The following is a 19,768-nucleotide window of genomic DNA, read 5'->3' as shown; positions in this document are numbered from 1 at the left end:
TACACCATTCAACGAACTGAACGATCTCCCTCCTGTATGCTTCCACATTGCCATTTGTGATTCTGTCGACAACTGTGGTGTCTTCAGCAAACTTGTACATAGATTTGGAATTGTGCCTGGCTACATAGTCATAGTGTATAATGAGTAGAGCAGTGGGCTAAGCACACATCCTTGGGGTACTCCTGTGTTGATAATCAGTGAGGAGGAGACATTGTTTCTCATTTGTACTGATTGTGGTCTTCCGATGAGAAAGTCAAGGATCCAGTTGCAAGACGGGGGTACTAAGGCCTAGTTTGTAGAGTCAAAGCTTGCCTGGGCATGTACTCAGTGCAGGAGCTATACAAATTTTGTCTTAGTTGGGAGTATCATAGAAGGCATTTAAAGATGTTGTTGAGAATTTTCTTGGCAACTATAGAACACCAAACTACATCCAGCTGATTGACAACATGCATCAGATGCAGAGAGGCATCAAATGAAGAGTACAAACGAAAATCAGCGGCAAAACATTTTTAGACATGTTGCATTAATATAATGTGTCAGCATCATTACACGATTAAACGTGCTAAATTCAATAAAAGTTAATTTAATGTTTTTCCAACTTCCTACGTGATACTGCAAATCTGAAATTATTTTGGTGTACAGCTTGAAGTTGTCTGTCATAATCCCCTATTTTTTTCAGGAAGCAAACCTTCTGAAGAAAATTGATGTCCAGTGTAAGAATCCAGGGCAAGCTAGCCAATTGGAAACAAGAGGGTAGAGATGAGAGGGAAAGAGAGGGAAAGGATGTAAAAGGAACCTGAGAAGCAACTTTTTCAGGGAAGGTGGTGCATATAAGTAAGGAGCCACCAGAACAAATGGTAGGCAATGAGAACAATTACAACATTGAAATGATATTTGGACAGGTACATGTATAGAAAAGGATGAGATGGATAGGGGCCAAGTGCAGACAAATGGCATTAGCTTAGATGGACAACTTGGTTGACATTGACGAGTTGAGCCATAGGGCTTGTTTCCGTGCTGAATAGCTCTATGACTCTAAATAAAACAATTTATATTTCTCGTTAAGGTGTGCAGTTATGAGCAAGTCAGGATATACAATTCTCAAACTTGTTACTTTATAATGCATCATGAAAGATCTGACTAAAAATAGTTATGAGGATTAAGTGCCATTGATTTCATATTCAATTACATTCTCTTCATAATTTTAATTATTTCACACACCGCTGCTGCAAAAATAATAATCTTGTTCCCAGCAACAAATGAGACCAGTTCAATTCAATCTTGATTTGAACAGTGCTATTGGATTCCACAGAGAGATACAGAACAAATTTTCCAAAATTACTATTTGTTATCTGTTTCCTTTATAATAATATCTTTGTCTAGTTTGCTGAAACTTAACACAGGTTTGATTATCCGAGTGTGCGTGTGCGAGTACGCCCATGCGTCTATATCTATCCGCAGGAAAAAGATTCTACAGAGTTGTATGTGACGTTATGTATGATCTTTGACAATAAATGTGAATTTTGAAATTTAAATTAAGAATTACATTACAAAACTGCAGAGCTCAATCAACCCACCATGCAGACTTCAGCTTTTTGAAGGGGCTTTTTAGTAAATAATATACCCCAACTTTTTTTTCCTTTACAAATAATTATTGATTTTTCTTGAACTGCCTTTTATTTGAATTGGTCACAGTTTTTTTTTACAACCCAGACACTCTTGTGGCACCTGATATTGAAACAGATAGCATCTGAAATGCTCTCAAATGTTTGTTAACTGCTCTAAAATTGACTTGGATCTTAATCACTTTTGGTTTTAATGGATGAGTCTACTGCTACCATTGGGCAGAAAATCAGACGCAAAGGAGGAATTTTCCCCAGAATTATCCCCATGTCCTGCTCTTGGCATCATGTTACCTAATGGAGCTCCTTCCAAAATTGATGCATGAACAAGAAGGTCCCTGCTGAAAGTCACAATCGACAGCAAGTGACTCACGTTCATTACTTAATTGTAACAGTGATATGAATTGAACTATGGTAGATTCATCGAAGTAGAAAGAATAGGAGCTGGAGTGGGCTTTATGATCACACATGTCTGCTCGGTCATTCAATATGATCTTTTCCGTCAGCTTCACTTTCCTGCCCTAACTCCATATCCTTTGATTCCCTCAATATTCAAACGTCTATACACCTTTTTCTTTCACGACTGAGCTTTCTTCGGTTGTACAGAATGTATAGTGAGAATGTTTGTTTTGCGAGCAGCCCAGCCAGTCATCCCATGGAGCAAGTAAAGCACAGTCCAGAGTGCAGAGTTACAGAGAGTTCATTCAGGAGTCTGATAACAGCAGGAAAGAATTGGTCCTTTAATCTGAAGATGCAAGGTGCTTTTCTAATGCTAGAATCAATCAAGAGATTAGAGTAAAACACAAAATTCTACAAACCCCATGATTGGAGCAACAACACAACGCTGGAGAAACTCAGCAGGTCAAGCAGTGCACTTTACAGAGCAAAGATAGATGACCAATATTTTGCATTTGAGCTCTTCATCAAGGTAAAAGCAAAATGTAGAACAAAATGGTTGGGGGGGGGAAGGTGTAGTGGGGGAGCACAGTCCCATAGATAGGAGATAATGGATGGATAAGGGAGGGAGAGCACAACAGCAAATGGGGAGGGGGATGGCTCTGTGAATGGAGACGGAAGGGGTGGAGAGCAGGAGGAAAGAAGACAGAGGGATGGGTAAAAGAGAAAGAATAGTGAGTGGGCCAGCAGAAACCAGAGAAGTTGATGTTAATGCCATCCAGTTGGAGAGTGCCCAGATGAATATTAAGTGTTGCTACTCTAATTTACGGGTGGTCTTGATTGTCTACTGCATCTGTAATACAAGTGTATCCTTTCAACATTTCAAGAAATGGGTGTTTCATCACTACAACAGAGAGAAAGGAGGAATGTTATTATGTCAAGCAGCAATGATCACAACCCTATTGCCCAGCCATGGCTCTTGGGCCTACTGTTGATGATATAATTGGAGCTCATCAATTTCCCATTACTGCAGTTCTGCATCACTGTAAATATCAAATAACCAAACAGAGTATGCAATTCTCCTGCTCCAGTGCACGCAAACTCCATCTCCTAATCAAAGGGAGTGGTGGGGGGGGGGGATAATTAAATTTGACACCGTGAGAATAGGCAGGGAGACCATTCACTAAATACATCTTTTGTGACAGAATCGAGAAGGAAAATATAAGGGAGAGCCTCGACACAAACAGACTGAATGCACACCCACAAAAAATTTGATTGGCTACACTTGCCATGGAAAACCTGGATGCTGTCTCTCTGTAAGTCAGATTTGTCTGTGCTGGAGATCACTGCACCAGGTTGGGGCCTGAATCTGGTGCATCACTATACACATAATTGTAACCGCATCCTTGCATTACAATCTGTATTCAAACTTTTGTGATAAATATAGTACTACCTAATGATAATGTGTTTATTGCCATATACATTGTACAATGTACACATGCACCAAAATGTTTACATGCTACAAAAACCACTGGCCACCGTGACAGAGGTGCACCAAAGAAAAGGTACAAGGACTGCCTAAAGAAACCTCTTGGTGCCTGCCACATTGACCACCGCCTCAAACCGTGCATCTTGGCGCCTCACAGTTTGGCGGGCAGCAACCTCCTTTGAAGAAGTCCGCAGAGCCCACCTCACTGACAAAAGGCAAAGGAGGAAAAACCCAACACCCAACCCCAACCAACCAATTTTCCGCTGCAACCGTGTCTGCCTGTCCCGCATCGGACTTGTCAGCCACAAACGAGCCTGCAGCTGACGTGGACTTTTACCCCCTCCATAAATCTTCGTCCGCGAAGCCAAGCCAAAGAAAGAAAAAGACAAAAACGACAACACAAAATGCAAGGGGAACTCCAATCTACTTCCCATTCCTTCACCGACATGTCTGCTCATACCCTTTCGTAATGCCAGGTTGACCCCACTTACTAATAGGAGGAACAGCACCTTATATTCCTTCCCAGTAGTTTTCAAGCAGACAGCATCAATATCAACTTCTCCAATTTCTGGTAACCTCCTCCTTCTCAAGATTTTCCCTTCTGTGATGTCAAAGCAATCCTTTTGTGGTACCTGTGAACTATCCTTGTCATTTTCAAAGGGCGAAGCTTAAATTTCAGCAATGTTATTCCGTTGGCGTTCATTATTATTTGTGTTCTGTTGAATAGATATTAAAAACGTACTGCCCCCAGGCTGATCTTCATTATGATGGGAATGTGCACATGATTTATAGGAATTATTTGGATGATTCTGGAGGAGGAGAAATTGAAGATAAACTTGCCTTAATACTATGAACAATATTAACTCAAAAAGTGCCATCCCAGGTCCTGCCCTATCCCCGTTTTTCTTTGGTTAAAGTAACTTCAAGGTGCAATAAAGAGTCACAAAGTTCAGTAATCTACGGTCTGTTTTGAGTTTACTGGATGTGAATTTACCACTGAAAAGGCCTCAGGGGAGGTGGGGCAATTCCAACAAGGTTCCTGCTAACAATCTGTCTCTGCTGAGAAAAGGATGCACACATAGGGAAAGAACAGAATTGTGCTTGAACGAGTTAGTTACTTAATCCTATAGGATTAACATCAAGACAAGGTTATAGAACTGACTACTCACAGAACCGTATCCTAGAATTCAGTAACAAAAAGGGGGGAAAAAACATTTACTGACCTATAAGTAAATGAAAGACACTTCTTTCCAAATACCCTCAAGAGTTTCGTCAAGAGCTGGAGCAGGGTGAGTGGAGTAAATGCATTCAGAAGCTGCCTACCTCCCACTTACAGTGTCCCTGAAATGCTTTTCTCCTTTTGTGATTTAACTTGAGGTTGGGTTTTAGGATTGCCGACTGGTCTGCAAATCAGATCAGAACACTTCTAATCCAGCTCATTTTGTTTTTCTGCAGTTATCAAAATTCTGCAAAATGTTGGCCAAGAAACATTTTAATATACCACAAACCTTGTCATCTTAATTAGGTCTTGTCTACAAAAAAATTCTTTCCTGTTCTGGTGTTTTAGGTTTCATAAGGAAGTAGGTTCTTTTTTACATTCCACCTGATCAACCGGTACGGACTCGAAAGGCTGACATGGCCTGTTTCCGCGCCGTAAATGGTTATATGGTTATATGGTTCTCAAAGATAATATTTTTTTTTTTTTAAACTGCTGTAACTGATCTTTTTTAATTAAACTTCTCTCTGTTTGCAACATGAAATTTGATGTAATTTCTCTGACTTGCTTTTGATTTGAAAGCATGCAATAATTTAAGAAGCGTTAATTCACTTCACTTCCACTATGAGCTATCAGACTCCTGAATGAACCTCACACTGAGAGAATTATATTGCCTTTGCTGTCTGCTGACTGATCTTGCTCTGGAACTGCGCTGACTATTGTATCTACTTGCTGTACAATGCATGGATGTTTTGTTGAACTGTGCACAAAACCAACTTTCTCACTGTACCTTAGCATATTTGAAAACAAATTTGAATTTAAACGAGGTGACTTGAATGCAACAAATATATTGTAACAAATAATCTGCCTGTGCACTGAACTCCAATCTAGCTATCTTTTGAAATTACAACACAAATTAAAAGATAGATCTTACCTTGTAACAATTGAGAGTTCAGTCTTCTCCAGATACTCTCTCAAAGAAATTTACATCCAACAATTTAAACTGAAAAAATATTCTCTCCATGTAAAAAAGAACTGGAATTATTCACACAGCCATCTGATTCAATACAACTTAGAAGTAAAATGATTACTCGTAGTCCTTCCCTATTGTGACCGAAGCAACTGTAATCTGAGCTTTAGTTCTGCTTGGGTAACTGCCAGCAATTATTAAAATTAGATCCACCTCAGTATGTCGCAGTTTCAATTCAGTAGTTGCACAAAGATTGGTCAAATAGTCTCACAAAATTTCTCTTGCGAACAAACTAATAAAAAAAATCCTTTTGAGCAGATGTGACTATCTTCCATTGATGGACTCTTTGCTTCATATGAAAGCTTCAATTAGAGGCAGTATGTTTTTTTTTAATGTACTGTACGTAGTTGATCGAGAAATACAAATTCCTCAGTAGACATGCCTTTTCCAATGGCTCTCATGTCCTTCAGCCCTATAATACTCTGTGATATCTGAATTTCAAATTTGTTTTTTTTTTCAATTTTAAGGGCTTCAATTGTCATCAAAAGGGGACAGGAATTGCAAGAAGAAATATTTTAAGGAAATGTAAATGAAAGGGAAAGCAAAAGTAAGCAGAAATTAGTGTCGGGAATTAATAAAGGATAAAATAAACATTAGCAAATTCTTGATAAAGCAAGTATTTTATATTTGTCAGAACTCCGATCATTGTAAATGCTTTGAGATACTGATCATGGCTGATATTACTCCAGCCACTCTGTAAAACTTGATTTCACCCCCTCCCCCCATCCCACTTCACCTGAGGTCATAACAGGACAACAGCAAACACCATCTCACTGGCCCTCAGTGATTCTCACCAGAGCTTCTATCCCTCCCAATGACGGTTAGACTCTTGTGAGGCTGCATGATGTGGTAAGAAAACAAGAGATGGCTCACCCCGATACACAAAATCTTAGCCGTAGCTTTAAGCAGACCTGCGTCAAGAAAATCCTGCCAAAGTACCACCAGCATGTAATCTGCTGTACCAGAGGTCCCAGCACACTCAATCACTGCTAAAACATATACTGATTTTTCCTGAGACTGCTTTTACCAAGTCAGATCGCAGCAGATTAAACTGTGGAATGTGTCTTGACTCTTGTCCCAAGTAACTGCAAATTGCTCTTGTGAGTTGAACTAGAGGAATGGAAAAGAAAGCATTCTTGTTGCAGGGTCTGTACTGTGGGCTCCAGACCAATCTTGGAGGGAGGGTGGGGGGAACAACAACTGGTTCCCCTTTGACTGTCCCAGCTACAATTGTAGCCCGTGCAATCTCTAATGTAAATGTAAACTTTTCCCTCTTAGTATAAAGGGACTGTCCCTTTAAAACATTGATCTGTAGAATGCATTCAGAGAAAGGCACTATTATGACTGTTACAGGTGTACGAGGCCTCAGATCCCCGGGGAGGAGTGGGCAATGGAACAAATGTGCTGGGAGTCCTGGCCTTAGGAGGGAGGGTGGGGGTCTGCCACCCATGGGTGAGGGTAACTGCTGGAGCAGATGGGATAGTTCCTGTCTCACCAGGTCTCTGAGCTCAGCTTTGAGGCTAGGAGAGACTTCCAAGTGGGGGTGGAGCAGACAGTGTCAGTGTCGGCAGGGGCAGCCCGAGACTTTATCCCAGGGAGGTTGTATGTTTTCCCCTGGCCTTTTCTCCCCCCACAAAGCTACTTCCACCAGGCATAAATGGCAGAGGTTGGGATCCCATCTATGTTGACATGGTCAACTCCTGTACGCAGCAGACCCAAGTACAGCTGCCTGCGCATAAAGCGAGGAGAGAATGTGTTTCCAGTCCTCACTGGTACCTCACACTGCATGTATTCTAGCCCTTCTAGGAGGGTGATGGTATCCTGCACAGTCTTCCAATTAGTCAGTCCCATGAGGGGCAGGACCACCGACTTTAAATCGGGATGCACAGTGGTGACCAGGTATCCTGCTAGGGCACTGGTCATCTGGGTATTTTCTAAAAAGTAACAGTCACAGACACCCTGGTAGATGCTGTTGACCAGCGTCCACTCTCTAATATGGTTGCCCTCACTGACTGTACACCTTCGCAGGAGCCCATGTAGATCCCACTCCAGGAGGATGAGGTACCTGATCTGCACTGCAGTCACTACCCACAGGGTAGCCAGATCTCTGGCTGTGGTGCTCAAAGGGCATTGTTGATGCCTGTTGGTCAGGGAGGCTTTCCGTGCACTCGCTTCTTGATGAGAGAAGCTCAAGTTAGAGGCCCTCTCATCTCATAGCCTGAACAGCCATGCGGCCAGGTGCTTGCCTGCCCATTGGTGGTAGCAATCGTTCAGCTCCTTTGAGGAGAAATCCAGGGTCTCAGTGGTATAGGAGCGACCGTGGGCATGTCCCGTATGGCTTGGTCATCCGCATCCTCCTCCTCTCTGTGGTGGTCCTGGGACTGGGTGGTGATGGGTCAAGCATGCAGTGGTTCGGGTGCATAGGGGGAAGAGTGGTTGTGGGACCTAGGCTCCTTGGGCACCCCCTCATTGTCACTGTTTAACTATATATTCTCATCCCTCAGCCATGCATCCAGCTTGCTACTGTCCTGGACCAGGGCCTGGATTTTTTGCAGGTCTGGCTACCAGCTAGACCTGCGAGCTGCCTGCGCCTGCTGCAGCTGTATTAGTCTCCCTGACCTCAAAGATCATTGGCTCGAGTCTGGGCAGCCTGGACTGCCTCCTGCAGTGTGCAGCAGCGCTGCCAGAGCTCTTTGAACTCCCTGTCCTTCTGGCTGCATAAATGCTGGATTTGGTTAGTATTCCCAACCTGGCATCTCAGGAGGGACATAAACAGCCAAAAGGCACCCCTTTGACTCCTTTTGGCTTTGGCGAACCCTGATTTCTTAAGGAGAAAGACCACATGGTGCCCCAGTTTCTCACCACATAGATCCATTTGCTCAGACCAGTCCATTGGTTTGCCTTGGTCTGCCAGCATGGTCACAGCACCAATTGTTGTGAGTGAGGAAGCAGGTATGGTAGGTCTCAAAGGCAAGGACTCTTAACACAGTTTGGATGGGGAAGGGTTTGATTTACAGAAGTGTGGGAAATGGCAACTGATGCAGCGCGCGCACACACACACACACACACACACACACACACACACACACACACACACACACACACACACAATGAACTGATACATACAATGATCAAGGAAAAACCATTACGATGCCCCACCACCCCTTGACTCAGTGCATGCATAGCTCTATGCTACAAGGGACACTAATTAAACACCCCCAACCCTTTTAACTGTGCACATCTTATCAAGTTTCTCCAGCACCCTTCCACATTTCTAGGCATGGAGTGAAGCAGGGTATTCTCAAGCTGGCAAAAAGAAATCAAAGAACATATGGCAGGCACCATTATAGTGCTGGAGGGTCCAGCCCAGATCATTTACAGGATCCAATGGCTCAGAGCCAGGAGGATTAATCCAATTACAACAGCCAATGGCCCAAGGCCCATTAGAGGCAGGCTGCAGAGTCCAGTCCAGCTAATTTACATTGGACCGACGGCAATGTGTGCACTATGGGTGGGATGGAATCAAACCTCGATTGGCAGCTGGTGTATCCTCCGACTAGGAAGGGGGCAGTGCTGCCATGTGACAGCCACAACCCTCCCAATACAATCATCCCCTCAAAACTGATCATACCTGGAAGTTAACACCCCACTATGTAATTAGATCATAGATTTCCTCATCTCCAGACCACAATCAGTGAGGATTGGCAAGAATATCTTATCCAAAATGTCCATCAGCATCGGAACACCAAAGGCCTGCATTCTTAGCCCCCTATTCTTCTCACTTTACCCCTATGACTGTGTGGCTCGGTACAACAATAACACCATCTACAAATTTGCCGACAATAATGGGCTGCATAAAGGGAGGAGTCAGCATTCAGGAGGGAGTTTGAGAATTTGGCCGAATGGTGCACCAACAACAACCTCACGATCCAGTGAATCAGAGGTGGAGAGGGTGAGCGAATTTATGTTCTTGGGTATCACTAGCTTGGAGGATCTTTCCTTTTTTTTTAAATTTTTTATTTTTCACACCATAAATCACATTAGCCATGATATACACTTTTTCCTTTTCACACATATACAGTGACTTTTTCTCCACCCCCCCCCCTCCTCCCAAGCCACCCCCCCACCACCCCCCCCTCTCATCCATTTTAGGTATACAATCTAGGTTGCATTAAACCAGTCAGACAATGTTATCATTCAACAAAAATACACCAGAAATTCTACTGAGTCCATTCTTTTCTTTCCTTCTCCTTCCATCAACTTAGGTAATGATTGTCCCCGGTAGGTTTTCGCTATTGTATTTAATGTAAGGTTCCCATATTTGTTCGAATATTTCAGTATTATTTCTTAAACTATATGTAATTTTTTCTAATGGAATACATTTATTCATTTCTATATACCATTGTTGTATTTTCAGATTATCTTCCAATTTCCAGGTTGACATAATACATTTTTTTGCTACGGCTAGGGCTATCTTAACAAATCTTTTTTGTGCATCCTCCAAATCAATTCCAAATTCTTTGTTTTTTATGTTACTTAGGAGAAAGATCTCTGGATTCTTTGGTATATTGTTTTCTGTTATTTTATTTAATACCTGATTGAGATCTTCAGCTTAGAAGATCTTTCCTGGACCCAAAACACTAATGGCATCATGAAAAAAGCATGTCAGTACCTCTATTTCCTCAGGAGTTTGCGGAGGTTTGGTATTACACTAGAAACCCTGGCAAATTTGTACATTAATGTGATAGAAAGTGTGCTGACCAGCTGCATCGTTGTATGATAGGGAGCCACCAATACCCTTCACCGTAACGCCCTCCAAAACATTGTGGACACACCCAGGACATCACAGGCAGACCCTTCCCACTATTGAGAACATCTACAGGGAATGCTGCTGTCAAAGGACAGCAGTAATCATCAAGGATCCACACCCTGTTCTCGCTGCTGCCATCAGGGAAGAGGTACAAGTGCCACAAGAATCACACCACCAGGTTCAGGAACAGCTACTATCTCCACCATCAGATTCCTCAACAACAAACTTAATCAGGGACTCATTTAAGGACACTTGTGCATCATTGATTTTTAAAAAATTCTCTGTATTGCACAGTCATTTTGTTTACATTTGTTTTCTGTTTATATGTATATGCTGTGTACAATTTTTTTTGCACATCCAATAAGTGGTAATTCTGCCTCACCCCAGAAAAAAAGAATTTCAGGGTTGTATGTGATGTCCATGTATGCATTATGATAATAAATTTGAAATATGAAAATATGAAATCCTGCACACAGATCTGGAACATCTAGAAACAGGGACACCTACACCAGACTCCTCTTTATTAACTATTGCTCCACCTTCAGCACCAGAGCTCCAAACAAATTCTTCTCCAAACTCCTGGACCTAATCTCAGCACCCCTTTGTGTGACTGGATCCTTGATTTCTTGACCTGCAGACTGCAATCAATGAGAATTAGTTACAACATCTCTAACACAATGCACAAATGTACTGAAGATACACTAATAAAAACACAAAATTGCTGGAGGAACTCAGCAGGTCCTGCTGTGTTCATTGGAGGTAAAGATATATAACCATTGCTTCGGGCCCGAGTCTTGTGTGAAGGTATAAGCAAAAAGCAGACAGGCACCTGAATAAAAATGCAGACCAACAGGCAAAAGCACTAATTGGACATGAATAGGAGGTCAGGAGAGAAAAGGGGAGAATTGATCAGAGGAGGGGTACGGCTCTGGTGAATGCAGAGAGAGAGAGAGAGAAAAAAATGGTAAAGAAACACTTTGAAAATTATAACAGGTTAATGAACTGGAAATCATGACTGACATCTTGATTATAATTGTTTGAGAATATAGAAAATGGTGTATATAACGGAAAAAAAAAGTGGTTGTTTTGTTCAGAATTCCAAAAGGTATTTGAATATAGGCACTCGTATGGTTTAGATCAATGGCTCTCAACCTTTTTTGTCCACTCACATACCATCTTAAGTAATCCTTACTAACCACAGAGTACCTCCCAGCCGCATGGAAGCCTTTGAACAAGGGCCCCTGGTATGTGAGTAGGAAAAAAAGGCTGAGAACCACTGGTTTAGGATTTATATACTGGATATTATTCCTATAAACAGGGGAAAGATAAGTCTATCATTTGAAGTTTTGTAGGTTGTGATTATTTAGGTATTACAGAGATGAATGTCAGGCCTCAACTCTATACAAAATAGACAAATGATTTAAATAAAGGGTCCTGACTTAACATATCCAACTTTTCCACAACAAAAAGATATTTTGCAAAATTGTGAGAACACAGAGTTTACAAAATGATTTTGACAGTCAAAAATGTCAGATCACATAAAATGAGGGAAAGGTGTGTCTTGGGTAAACTTGTACCTCTCATTTTGTTCATTTTAGATTGGTCACAGTGTTTGAGCTACCGAAAGAAAATAGACACACACACCGAGAACAGTTCAGTTTATACAAATGTTTATTACTAATTCAAAAGCTGATTTCACACTACAATATGCAAGCCCTTCCCAACTATACTTATCAACGCATGTACTGCCCAACTGCCGAAGCGAGGCAACGACTGCACACTTGTAGTAGGTTGTCAGGGCGCTGGTAGCAGCGCCCGACCGGGACATTGCTCGGACTCTGGCTGTTCTTCCTTCTTGACAAGGGGTGTTCCCACCCCTCGGAGAGTCTAAACTTCAACAGCAGGACCAAAGGCTTATATACCCCAAAAACAATTAATCATCCTTCTAATATTTGTCAGTCAAAATCAAAACTGAACATTACATTCTACAATTTAGAAGATTAATTATTATGGAACCAGGATGTTATGATTTCCTGGTTTATCTCGTAGATACAAAGACTTATTAAAACTTCTCGAGCAAGACAGGTTGTGACCAATTCGTCAATTTCAGAGTGTTGCATTTGACAACTGCTTTCCCTGGGCCTCACAGTGGAATTCCATTTCAAAGTGTATCTTCAGATAAGTCCCCATGGCTGAGTTTAATTACATCTGCTAGTTCTGAAAGTAAGGTGACCTGCGTGTGGACCCAGTGTCGTCAGTTCCACATAAGCAAAAAAGCATCTGGGTACATGGTTTTAATTCTCCATTACAGGTGAAATCACCCATTTTGGCTGTAAGAACATACAGTGAGTGCAGAATATTCTTTAAACACTAAAATGCTGACATTCAAAGAAATCTAAATGCCAACAAAAAAGGACTCAAAGTTAGCAGCAAGGTCATCGAATAAGGATAACTGACAGATTAATTGAAAGCATCATGAGAAGAAACAATTTATGATAATTATTTAGGATTTGGAATGTACTGGGCTCGAATGCTGGAGGGAGATTCAAACATGATATTCAAAAGGACATCAGGTAATCACATTAAAAAAGGTAAATATTTGCAGGATTTTGAGGAGGTGGAAGATATGAATAAGCTATTGCTCTTGTGGAAGAGTGGCCAAAGAACATCTAGCACTGTAACCTTTCTGTGGCTCTGTAATTAGAATATTGAATGGAACATTGCATAGAGGAGGGGGCTGACACATATGGGGATGAAGGGTAGAGTCCTAAACCAAGGAAGACTTTCTACATTTGAGCAGAGCTCTGGTGAGTCCACTCCTGGAGAATTACCTTCAGTTCTAACTTCTTCATTTGTGGAAAGATTCTGTTGCCTTCGAGTCATTTCATACAAGGTTGACCATCAACACAGTCCTCTTCTTTCATACGGTGCAACTGTAGAGCAAGAACTGTGATTTTGCACATGGATGTTGAAGCCAGTTAACACCAAAGACTGTGCTGTGTTAAAATGTTGCCTTTGGCAAGAAAAATTAAAAGTCGACACTGTTTTCCAGGATCTTGCCATGAACATTTATTCACAATATACATCGGAGGGACTGAGGAAACACAAAGTGCTAAAGCTGGAGGAAATTGAACAACGGAGAAAGGATTTACTGGGACACGAAACTTCTTGCGTGAAACCTGAAGCATCCTACTCACTTCCATTTGTTCCCCATGACAAAGCCATTGCTTTGCAATAATTGGTTTTACTCAGGATTGGTGAAGATAAAGAGCAGAGAGTGCACTGAACTCTGGCTGCCAAAATTATAGTATTATTTAGAATTGGCAAATGTATCATTTTGCTACTTTTTAAAAATCCCATTTTTTCTGACCTTCATTCTAGGGTCATTTGTCCTATCCCTGGAGATGGAGGGGCGATAGGGCAGGGGCCCTTGTTCAAAGGCTTCCATGCGGCTGGGAGTTGGGGACCTCTCCCTTCCCAGCGAGATGGTGATGGCAACGGTGACCTCTCCCTTCCCAGTGGGACAGGGGCCAGAGGACAGTGAATTCTCCCTGCTCAATGAGACGGGGGACAGTCCAGGGGATGCGACATCTCCCTGCCCAGTGGGTCGGGGCCGAAGGACGGTGACCTCTCCCTGCCTAGTGGGACGGGGACGGGGCCACCGCATTAACATTTCGTTGAAATTGGTAGGGTCAACAAAAAAAGGTTGCACATTAAATTAATTGTTGGATTTATAGAATATAATATTAAACTAAATCAGTAATTTATCTTCAAATACGATGATAGTGATTGTTTGAACTTGAATATATCTACATTTTTAATCATCAATTGCAGGAAGCTTAGTCAGATGGAATAGGTCAGGCCAGTATATTTGTGAATTATCTCATTATCCATCTGACAAATGTGCTCAAGCAACTCAGTTTGTTATTTCCTCAGCAGTATTTACACCCTTAGGATCAGTGCATGGTCATGCAAGATGGATGTGTTGCAGGCAGTGTAATGGAAGTTGTTCATTCTCTGCTCTTGACTGGAGTGCCTGGGCAGAGGTCTCATACCCAAGCAGTAGACTGCTGATGTGACAATAATTTGTGTGTCTGTAATTCAACCTCCCTCTGCTTGACATCTCTGGCAAATTCAGTAACAGTTGTAGACAAAAGAGACCAGGAGTGCTGGAGTGAAAACACAATGCTGGAGAAACTCAGCAGGTCAAACAGTGTAGTACAACCAACATTTCTGGCTTGAGCCCTTCATCAAGCTATGAGCAAAATGTTTCTGGAACGATGAGAAATACAATAAATACAAGGTTACGTATGATACAATATAACTGGATACACAGGCTATACATTACACCTCAAAAGTTAAATAAATGGAACCCAACAGTATCTGATAGATGTTTTCGATGTAAAAAAGAAATGGGAACAACAATTCATGCAATCTGGACATGAGAGAAAGTAGAAAAATTTTGGGAAGATCTAAACCAAATATTAAATAAAATTACAGAAAACAATATACCAAAAAATCCAGAGATCTTCCTCCTAAGTAACATAAAAAACAAAGAATTTGGAATTGATTTGGATGGTGCACAAAAAAGATTTGTTAAGATAGCTCTAGCCGTAGCAAAAAAATGTATTATGTTAACCTGGAAATTGGAAGATAATTTGAAAATACAACAATGGTATATAGAAATGAATAAATGTATTCCATTAGAAAAAATAACATATAGTTTAAGAAAAAATATTGAAATATTTGAACAAATATGGGAGCCTTACATGAAACACAATAGAGAAAACCTACCCGGGACATTCACTACCTAAATTAACGAAAGGAGAAGGAAATGAAAAGAATTGACTCAGTGGGATTTCTTGTTTATTTTTATTGAATGACAACATTGTTTGACTGGTTTAATGTATCTTAGATTTTGTACTTTAAATGGATGGGGGGGAGGTAGGGAGGGTAGGATGGGAGGAGGGAGGGGGGGGAGAAAATGACACTATATTTGAAAAGGAAAATGTATGTATCATGGTCAATGTGGTTTATGGTGTGAAAAATAAAAAATTATTAAAAAAAAGCTATGAGCAAAATGTTTCAATGTTTATCTTTATTATATAAAGTGTGCTGTTTGACCTGCTGAGTTTCTCCAACATTGTGTTTTTACTTCAGTCACTGTGTTTGCAAAGTTTGGTGTTTTACTCCACAGGTGCTGGACCCTATAACAGAAAGCACATTTGTTCGTCAATACCCACCTTTTTCCTCCACAGATGCTGAATCCTTGCAATACACCAAAGTGCTGGTGAAACTCCATCCATAGGAGGTAAAGGGTAATGGAGTGAAACACAAAAGTCTGCAGATGCTGTGATTATAGTCAAAGCTAGAGGAACTCAGAGGTGTTGCAGCATCCATAGGAGGTAAAGATATAAAACTGACATTTCCAGCTTGGGCCCTTCTTCAAGGAATAAGTAAAAAGCAGGCAGGCACCTGAATTAAAAGGATGGGGAGAAAGAAAGAATGGGATGAGAAAGAGTACAGACCAACAGACAAAAGGTGCTAATTGGATATGATGAGAGGAAAGTTGAGAATTGATTGGGGGATAGGGATGTTGCTTGTTTTTGGCTCTGTGAAAGGAGAAACAGAGCTAGAGGAAAGGGGGCAGGGAAAAATGGGGGAGGGGAGCTAATAGAAACTGGAGAAGTCAATGTTAATGCCACCCAGTTGGAAGATGCCCAGACAGAATATGAGGTGTTGTACCTCCAATTTGCGAATGGTCTCAGTCTGGGAGTACATGAGACCATGGACAGAGATGTCAGCATAGGAATGGGGTGAGGATTGAAATGGGCTGTTACTGGGAAGTCCCACTATTCTAGTGGACAGAGTGAAGTTGCTCAATGAGGTGACCTCCCAGTCTGCATCCAATCTCTCCGATGCAGAGGAAGCCACAACTGGAGCACCAGATGAAGTAGGTAACCCCTAAAGATTCACAAGTGAAATGTTGCTTCACTTGGAAGGACTGTTCGGGGCTCTAAATGGTGCTGAGGGAAGAGATGAGGGCACAAGTGGAGCATCTCCTGCGATCACAGGAGTAGATGCCAAGGGGGTGATAGGTGGGAAGAGAGGAGTAGGCAAGGGAGTCAGAGGGAACAGTCCTTGCAGAAGGCAGAGAGAAAAGAAGAAGAGTATATGTGTCTTATGGCAGAGGATGATATGTTGAATGTGGCGGCTAGTGGGGTGGTAGGTGAGGACAAGAAGAATCCTGTCGTTGTACGTGGGGGTGGAAGGAGCTAGGGCAGGTGTGCAGGTAATGGTGGAAATGCAGTTGAGGGCTGGGTTGCTGGTGGTTGAGGGGAAGGGACATTTTTTGAAGAAGGAGGATATCTCAGATGATTTGGCATGAAAGACCTCGTCCTGAGAGCAGATGCAATGGAGATGGAGGAATTGAAAGTAAGGAATGGAATCATTTCAGGGGACAGGGTGTGAAGAAGTGTAGTCGAGTAGCTGTGGGAGTTGGTAGGTTTGTAGAAGATGTCTGTTCTAGAGTTTGTCTCTCGAGATGGAGACAGAAAGAGATTGCCACAAGGGACACTGTTGCAAGTGAATTTAAAGTCAGGGTGGAAGATCACAGCAAAGTGGATGAAGTTGACAAGCTTATCATGGGTGCATGTAGCAGCACCAATGTAGTCATTGATGTAGTGGACGAAAAATTGAGGAGCCTTAACCTGTGTAGGCTTGTAGCGTGGGTTGTTCTACATAGTCAACAAAAAGGCAGGCATAGCTGGGGCCCATGCGGTTACCCTTGGCTACCCTTTTGTCTTGGAGAAAGTGGGATGAGTCAAAGAAGAAGTTATTGAAAGTGAGGACAAGTTCTGCCAGCTAGAGGAGGGTGGTTGTGTTGGGGGACTGGTTGGGTCAAATAAAATGTAACCAACATTTCGAGTTTGAGCCCTTCATCAGATGCAAGATGAAGGGATCAGGCCTGAAATGTTGGTCACCTTTTACTTCTGATAGATGCTGCATGACCTGCTGAGTTTCCCTAGCACATTTATGTATTGTACTTGACCCCAGCATCTGCAGACTTTCTTGTTTAACTTCACTCAATCATTCCAGCTTTCTGTTTACTTGTACTCTTTTACAACATGTTTTGAATTTCTCTAAAAGCAATTGCACCAATAAATCCAGCAAAAAAAAGCTTTTGTTTGCCACAGCCATGAGATGAATTCTTATCTCAAGGTTTCAAATGATAATAATTAAGAAGAAGATAAATCTTTTCTTTTTATTGTCACTGCTGGGGATAATAAGACCTAAGATATACAAATAACTGTAGTTATCAATTGAGAAGATTCTTATCAGAATCAGAATCAGAATTTACTGTCATGAACAAGTCATGAAATTTGTTGTTTTGCTCAGCATCACAATGTAAACATTCATATCAACCACTAACAAAAAAAAATAAAAATAGCGCAGGAAAAGTCAGTGTCTTTTGTTCATTGAACATTCAGGAATCTGATGGCAGTGGGGAAGAATCTGTCCTTGTGCCACTTAGTATTCACCTTTAGGCTCTTGTACCTTTTTCCCGATGGTGAGAGAGTGAAGAGGGCATGGCCTGGGTGGTGGGGGTCCATGGAGATAGAGGTTGCTTTCTTAAGACACCACTGATTGTAGATATCCTCGATGGAGGGAAGTCTGGTGTCCGTGATGTTGTAGGCCAAGTTGACAACCCTCCGAGTTTTTTCTTGTCCTGAGCATTTGGCACCTCTGTACCAGAGAGTGATGCAACCAGCCAGAATGCTCTCCATGGTACACCTGCAGAAGTTTTCAAGAATCTTCAGTGACATACAGAATTTCCTCAAACACCTCACAAAGTATAGCCACTAGCGAGCCTTTTTTGTGATTGCATCGACAGGGAGGCTCCAGGACAGATCCTCTGAGATCTAATAAGCTGATTCATAATCTACTCATTCAGAGCCTTTGTTTCCTGACTCATTGACAGTGCCCATAAAATCTCTAAAGAGCAGATACCATTTTGCATTTCACTATTCCTGATTGATATTAAAACACCACACAAGGATGACTTTTGTACAGATACTTTTGGGTGTTTAGTTCAAGTTTTGAGGCTAAGACAAATGATTTTAGGCTTTTTTTTTCAGTTTCCTATATTATAATTTCTATTTGCCCATTTCATCATGGTTGCATGGTTAAGTTAGAAAAACACGCATTTTAGCCCAGAAGCCAGTCTCCACTTGATAGCCTACACAGTTCACCTCTGGATGCTAAGTGCTCCTGAAAGCATCAGAGTCTGATCTAGAACAACATCTGTACACACTGATATCTTGTACACAATGATCATGAAGAACAACATGAATTAGGTCAGGTCTCTTTCACTAACAAAAAATTGAAACTAGAAAGTGATCTGTCTGAGTCTATACAATATCACATTGAAGATTCATCTATTGCATATTTATCAATTGAGGTACTGATTGGTTCTCATTTGGAAGCTAAAGTATTTTGATCCTGAAGACAAGATCGTAAAATGATATCATAGAAGTTAACTGCTTCAGGTGGCACAGGAGCACGACTGCCTCGCAGCTCCAGGTTCAACCTAGAACTTTGGTGCTATTCATATGGAGTTTGCATCTTCTCCCTTTGCCAATGTGGGATTCCTCCAGTTGCTCTGGTTTCCTCCCATCATCCAAAGATGTGCAGGTTGGTAGGTTATTTGACCCCCGGTGTAGATGAATGGTAGAATTTGGGGCAGTTGATGGGACTGTGAAGAGAATGAGGTCAAATTCAAGTTTATTATCATCTTATTGTACAAAGACAACCCAATGAAACAACGTCTCTCCAGACAATGGTGCATGCACAAAAACACACAATACACTGTACATAGAGATGACATAAATAATTAAAATGAATAGAGGTAAATATTTGGGATGATTTTCATGGGTACAGGATACTCTTTATCAGTCTCACAGCCTGAGGGAGGAAGCTATTCCCCAGCCTGGCAGTTCTAAGTTTGATGCTCCTGTACTTTCTTCTTGGTGGTAATGGTTGAAGATGCTGTGCACTAGATGGAAAAGGTCATCTATAACTCCTTGAGTCCTTTTTAGACAACACTCCCAGTAAATGTCGTGTATAGAGGAAAAAGGGACCCTAGTGATCCTCTTGGCTGTTTTAATGATCCTCTGTATAGACTTCCAGTGTGATGCTTTGCAGC

The 19,768-nt window shown here is 41.6% G+C and overlaps 2 protein-coding genes across 5 annotated transcripts in view; one reads left to right on the top strand and one right to left on the bottom strand.

The window, feature by feature from the left end:
* Window positions 1–5,824, bottom strand: part of LOC138737014 (gap junction beta-7 protein-like) — a 245,019-nt gene extending 239,195 nt beyond the window's left edge. The window contains exon 1 of one of the 2 annotated variants that reach the window (XM_069887379.1): window positions 5,658–5,824. The gene's annotated coding sequence lies outside the window, so the exon portion shown is untranslated. The remainder of the gene's footprint in view (window positions 1–5,657) is intronic. The other variant, XM_069887376.1, reaches the window with a different exon arrangement.
* Window positions 1–19,768, top strand: part of smim8 (small integral membrane protein 8) — a 74,936-nt gene that overhangs the window by 41,011 nt on the left and 14,157 nt on the right. The window lies entirely within an intron of this gene.

The sequence above is a fragment of the Narcine bancroftii genome, chromosome 6 (genome assembly GCF_036971445.1).
Source record: "Narcine bancroftii isolate sNarBan1 chromosome 6, sNarBan1.hap1, whole genome shotgun sequence".
Classification (NCBI taxonomy): Eukaryota; Metazoa; Chordata; class Chondrichthyes; order Torpediniformes; family Narcinidae; genus Narcine; species Narcine bancroftii.
Note: the sequence above shows the minus strand (reverse complement) of the source record. Positions and strands in the feature narration are given on the sequence as shown.